Source organism: Crocuta crocuta, unplaced genomic scaffold, assembly GCF_008692635.1.
Source record: "Crocuta crocuta isolate KB4526 unplaced genomic scaffold, BGI_CrCroc_1.0 scaffold580, whole genome shotgun sequence".
Classification (NCBI taxonomy): Eukaryota; Metazoa; Chordata; class Mammalia; order Carnivora; family Hyaenidae; genus Crocuta; species Crocuta crocuta.
In genome coordinates this window covers 2,152,972-2,159,982 of record NW_027527940.1, presented here as the reverse complement: position 1 = coordinate 2,159,982, position 7,011 = coordinate 2,152,972, and positions in this window count along the sequence as shown.

Below are 7,011 nucleotides of genomic sequence, written 5' to 3'. Positions count from 1 at the left end.
ACACCATTTTCCATCATATTTGGAGACAAAGGAACTTACCCTCACTGATGTGTCTTGTTGTAAGCTCTGACCAGATCCCTGGAAACTTCAGCTGGGGGAGGGTATTCCCAGGTGAGATGAGTTGACAACTTAAGTTCGACCCAGCTTCTGTGTTACTACATATATACAGTTCTCTCTTAGAATTCTCGTCTCATTTGGTTACAGTGTCAAATTTTATGTCCACATCAAAATTATGTCCACATCAAGGATTTGAGATATATCAAATATATATATACACACACACACATATATATATCCTGCAGTTTCAGGAGGCTACTTATTAGAGTAGGTTTATGATTCTCTATTCTGATTCTCCTGCCTAGCTGATTATCCCCATGAACTTCTGTCTCCACTTTGTAAATAAAGGCACACCTCGTTTTATGTGTGTTTTTAACAAACTGCAGGTTTGTGGCAGCCCTGCATCGAGCAAGTCTATTGGCACCATTTTTCCAACAGCATTTGCTCACTTCATGTTTCCACGCCACATTTTGGTAATTCTTTTAAATATTTCAAACGTTTTCATTGTTGTATATGTTATGGTGATCTGTAGTCAGGTGATGTTATTATTTTAATTGCTTTGGGGCATCACAAACTGTGTCCACATGACACTGAGTTTAATCGGCAAAGGTGGGTGTGTACTGCATTCCACTGACTGGCGATTTCCCTCTCTCTCCTCCTCGGGCTTCCCTGTTCCCTGGGACACAACAATATTGAAATTAGGGCAATTAAGAATTGTATGTGGGGGAGTGTGGATGGGTCAGTCTAAGCATCTGACTCTTAGTTTCGGCTCAGGTTATAATCTCGAGGTTTTGTGGGTTCGAGCCCTGCGTCGGGCTCTGCACTAGCAGTGCGGATCGTGATTCCGATTCTCTATCTCTCTGCCTCTCCTCTACTCACACTGTGTCTCTCTCAAAATAAATAAGCTTAAAAAAATTTTTTTAGAGGCACCTGGGTGGCTCAGTCGGTTGAGTGTCAGACTTCAGCTTGTGTCATGATCTCACTGTTTGTGAGTTGAGGCCCCGTGTCGGGCTCTGTGCCGACAGCTCGGAGCCTGGAACCTGCTTTGGATTCTTTGTCTCCCTCTCTCTCTGCTCTTCCCCTGCTCACACTGTGTCTCTCTGCCTCTCAAAAATAAACATTTAAAACAATTTTTAATTAATAAAAAAAGAACCGTATGTGTTCATGTGAAAGGAAGAGTCACATGTCTCTCTCATTTTAAATCAAAAGCTCAAAGGGCACTTGGGTGGCTCTGCTGGTTGAACATCTGACTCTTGATTTCAGCTCAGGTCATGATCCCAGGGTTGTGGAATCAAGCACCACATTAGGCTCTGTGCTGAGCATGGAGCCTGCCTGGGATTCTCTCTCTTCGCTTGCCCCTCTCCCCCATTTGTGGTCTTGCTCTCTAAAATTAAAAAAAAAATCAAAAGCTAGAAATGATTAAGCTTAGGAAGGAAGACATGTTGCTAGCCCTCTTGTGTCAGGCAGTCAGGCAGTGAATGCAAAGGATAAGTTTTTGAAGGAAATTCAAAGTGCCACCACAGTAAACAAGACACAAATGATAAGAAAGCAAAACAGTCTAATTGCCGATGTGAAGGTTTGCATGATCTGGAGAGATCAAACCAGTCACAACATTCCCTTAAGCCAAAGCCTAGTCCAGAGCAAGGCCCTGACTCTCTTTAATTCTATGAAGGCTGAGAGGTGAGGAAGCTGCAGGAGAAAAGTCTGAAACCAGCAGAGGTTAGTTGGTTCATGAGATCTAAGGAAGAAGCCGTCTCCATAACAAGGTGAAGCAGCAGGTGCCGATGCAGAAGCTGCAGCAAGGGACCCAGAAGATGTAGCTGAGACCTACATTGATTGAAGGTGGCTGCACTACACTACAGATTTCAAATGTAGGCAAAACAGCCTTATGTTGGAAGAGGAGGGCATCTAGGGCTTTACAGCTAGAGAGAGATGTCAGCGCCTTGCTTCTAAGCTTCAAAGGACAGGGTGACTCTCATTAGGGGCTAATGCAGCTGGTGACTCTATTGAAGCCAGATCTCATTTACCATTCCAAAAATCCTAGGGCCCTTAAGAACTATGCTAAATCTACTCTGCCTGTGCTCTCTAAATGGACCAACAAAGCCTAGATGACAGCACATCTGTTGACAACACGGTTTACTTAATATTTTAAGGCTACTGTTGAGACCTGTTCAGAGAAGTCAAAGTATTATTGCTCATTGACAGTGCACCTGGTCATCCAAGGGGTCTGACAGAGATCGGCAACAGTAATGTTTGCAGGCCTGCTAACAACATTCATTCTGCAGCCCATGGACCAAGTCTTTTTGGCTTCCAAGTCTTTTTTTTTTTTTTAATCTTTTTAACGTTTATTTATTTTGAGAGAGAGAGAGAGAGAGAGCATGAGCAGGGGAGAGGTAGAGAGAGAGGGAGACACAGCATCCAAAGCAGGCTCCAGGCTCTGAGCTGCCAGCACAGAGCCCGATGCGGGGCTTGAACCCATAAGTGAGATCATGACCTGAGCCAAAGTCAGACGCTCAACCAACTGAGCCACCCAGGTGCCCCTCCAGGTCTTAAGAAATACATTTCATAAAGCTCTAGTTGCCATAGATTCCTCTGATGGATCTGAGAAAAGTAGATTGAAAACCTTCTGGCAGTATTCACCATCCAAGATGTCATTAAGAACATTTCGTGATTCGGGGAATAGACATAATGCTATTTATTGCACACTTAACAGACTACAGTATGAGCATAACTTTATACACACTGGGCAACCAAAAAATTCATTTGACTCACTTCGTTGCATTATTTGCTTTATTGTGGTGCCCTGGAATGAGCGCCTGTGCCATCTTCGAGGAACACCTGTACAGACTCTGGCCCCTGTGCTTCATACTCAGCCTGGCTTTTCTTCCCGATTCCTATCCCACACTCCCCAACTCGACATCTCTTCCTACGTTTCTACTGCTTAACCGATGTCACATTCTAATAGAGGCAGATAAACAAGTAAAATGTTTAGGGTGCCAAACAGTGGAAAAGTCTTCAACAAATGGTGCTGGATAACTGGATATCTACATATAAAAGAATGAAGTTAGACTCCTACCTCACAGCATACTCAAAAACTAACTCAAAATGGATCAAAGATCTAAACTAAAGAACTAAATCTGCAAAGCTTAGAATAAGCATAAATCTTTGTGATTTTGGTTAGGTCACTTCTGAGAGACACCCAAGGCACAAGCAACTGAAAAAGATACACTGGGCTTCATCAAAATTCAACAGTTTTGTCCTGGGGGCACCGGAGTAGCTCAGTTATTTAAGCGTCCGACTTCAGCTCAGGTCGTGATCTCACAATTTGTGGGTCTGAGCCCCGCGTCGTACTTTCTGCTGTCAGTGCAGAGTCCGCTTCTAATCCGCGAGCTGAGTCGGTCGGAAAAGCATGCGATTCTTGATCTTGGGGTTGTGAGTTCAAGCCTCACATTGGGTGTAGATATTACTTAAATAAGTAAATCTTAAAAAAACAAAAACAAAACTTGTGCTTCAAAAGACATTAAGGAGAAGAATATTTGCAGATTATGATGAGGGACAAACACCCAGAGCTTGTCTATATAAAGAACTCTTATGATTCAATAATAAATACGAACTCAAGAAATTAGTAAAGGATTTGAACAGATACTTCTCCATATATACAAATGGCCAATAAGCACACAGATATTTAGTATTCAGTCATTGCAGAAATACAAATAACTCAAAACTATAATATACCAGTTCACACCACCTAGGATAACTAGAATTAAAAAGTCAGGTTAACTATGGAAATCATGAGGACGTGGAGAAATTTGAATCCTCAGATATGGCTAGTGGGGATGTAACGTATTGCAGCCACTTTGCAAGTTTGGCAGTTACTCAAGAGTTCTAGGACCCAGCAATTTCACCCCTAAATATCCAAGAATTGAAAACAGATCGACACAACTTGTACATGAAAGTTCATAGCAGCATTATTCATAACAAGAATAAAATGGAAACAACCTAATGTTCAACCGAGGAAATAAATGAATGTGGTGTATCCAACTGTTTTGTAATAAAAGGAATGAAGTACGATGCATACCGCAAGACGGACCAACCTCAAAACGTACCAAGTTAAAGAAGCCAGTCAAGAAAGACTGCATGTCAGATACCCCAGTTTATAGAAAGAGAATCTAGAGACAAGGAATACTTGTTTCCTAGGGCAGGGATCTTGTGGCAATGGTAAAGGATTGCTGCTGGGTATGGAATTTGGGGGGAGGATGTTCCAGAATTTAGAGTGGGGATGGCTGCACAACTGTTGAGAATATACTAAAAATGACCAAGTGTACAGTTTAAAACAGTGATTCAGAAAAAAACCTCCCAAAACTATGCAGTAACTTAAAGGAGGGAATAGGGAGAGGGACTGTGTTTTGTACATGTTATTTTTTTAAAGCAGTTTAAGTTTATTTTGAAGGGTGCCTGGGTGGCTCAGTTGGCTAAGCGTCTGACTTCAGCTCAGGTCATGATCTCACTGTTCATGAGTTCGAGGCCCTGTGTTCTGCTGTGCTGACTGCTCAGAACCTGCAGCCTGCTTCGGATTCTGTGTCTCCCTCTCTCTGCTCCTCCCCTCTCAAAAATAAATGAACGTTACAAAAAAAAAAGTTAAAAAATTTTTTTTAAATTCTTTTTTATGTTTTCTTTCTGAGAGAGAGAGAGACAGCATGAACAGGGGAAGATCAGAGAGGGAAATACAGAATCTTAAACAGACTCCAGGCTTTGAGTTGGCTGTCAGCACAGAGCCTGACAAGGGGCTTGAACCCACAAACTGTGAGATCACGACCTGAGCCAAAATTGGGCGCTTAACCGACTGAGCCACCCAGGCACCCCAAAAAGTTTGTTTAGAAAGAATAAGCGAGCAGAGGGAGAGGGAAGCCCAAACAGGCTCCACACTGGCCCCAACCCTGGGATCATGATCAGAGCTGAAATCAAAAGCCTGATGCTCATCAGACCGAGCCCCTCGGGCACGTTGTAGGTGTTCTATTTTAAATAGGGCTGTTAAAACACTCTATATTATAGAGTAGCCAGAATGACCAAATAGCAATTGTTACCACTAAACATTTAAACTCCCATTACCAAAAGGGACTTGAAATACACTCTCTAGCTTACAAATTTAGGGACTATAATGCAGCACAAATCCCGAAATTTAAAAAGGCTCATTTGAGAAAACTGTACGCTTCTCAAGGGGTAAGGCCCCAGATCTTTATTCCACACAGTAAAAATTGTAGATTCTGTTGCCATGGTTTGACAACAAAATGTAATACAGTAACAAAAAAAGTGTATTTCAATGCTTTAACTTTGGTGAAGAGTATCTACCACTTCCGTTCCAGATCTGTCATTTTAACAGAGTACGCTGCAAACATTTATCAACCTGGATTTTCACCCCTGAGATGAGATTATCATCCTCCCACAGCAACCGAGGCATGACATCAACTTCAAAAACAGACTAGGTTAAAGATGAAGAATAAAAACCATGGGGGAGGTGGGGGGAAAAGAAAAGACTATCAGACTCAAAATCCATATATTTACTTTTTATTGAATTTGTTAATGTTACAGAGTTCCTGCACTGCCAAACCATGCCTGAGAATTCAAAGAAAGAAATGGTACAATGGACAGCCTCACCCACCCATCATACAGTATATTAAAACTTGATTCATGTGCATCTTTATAATTTCACAATCTTTTAAAAAGTTGTAACAAGAGTTGGAACTTTGTATCTCCTGCAGGTCTTCAGATTTCTAGTAAATATCCCATGAAATAAAAGTTCCGCATGTTCATCTCAGTTCATTCCTCAATAACATAACCCCCAACAAAATTTTGCTGGAAAAGAAAATGCGTACTTTTCAGGGGAAATATGTGGCTCAAGGTCCAAGAGATTATTTAAGATTTTTGGTTCCCAAATGAAGTCTTCAGTCTAACCAACAATCCCTGGTTTCTTGCTTAATCATCCAACCTCTCCTTGGCTGGCTCAGCCACTCGCCCCAACACACGGGAGGCCAGGCGTCCTGCCTGCTGCCTCAGACGCCATGGTGGCCCCGGTGTGGTGGGCAGGTCCTGTCAGGAGATACTGTCAACTCCCAGGAGCTGATTCCCGCACTGACACTTTTGTCCACACTCAACTCCCAGAGGAGATGCCCCCCCAACAGGAAGAGTGTCACTCCCTCATTTGCTTCACTCTTGCCAGTAGCAAGTCTGCAACTCCTGCATTTGGCAAAGGGATTTATTAGAGAGAAACCCAGACTCTGCACCAAGCGGTCACATACCACTTTGAAGTATTCCTACTGAACCAAAGATACAAAACTAGTACATTACCAGACTATCTCATTAGATGGAAAGACTTCTCAGTAATCCTGGGTAGCTTCCTGAAGTCCCATTAAGGACTAAAAATTACTGGACAGTTTAAGCTGTAATTATTAAAAACACAAGTGCTACGTCACCTGTCTCTCACCTGACTCTTCAGATGAACGTAAGACATACCAGAAGGTTGAGAAGAAAGCTGGCTGGCACAGTCACTGCATCTGCAGAATGTCCAATACCTTAAAATTTTGGGTACAAATCTATCTGGAAATCCTGTCAAAGATCACGCAAGATCCGTGGAAACCTAAGTGGGTTTTAGGTGAAGGCTCTGCTCCCGTTGCTCTGAATTTATAAGGGCAGGTCAGCGAATCACGTGGCCTGAGCAGAACTCACTCTCTCCACTGCAGTTCAGTGTACAGTGTAGAACTGATCGGAGGAGGCTTTAGCAGCACCTGAAGTAGAGCCCCCTGCATCCACTGCCCTTTATAACCTATTTGGTTCCACTCTAGGGATTGGCAAATTCACGAGACGTTTCACAATCCTAATGCATGTTTCAGGTTACTTACTCAACCAAGCAATATGCTGTCAAAGAACTTACTCCAAGTCAAAAAAAAAAAAAAAAAA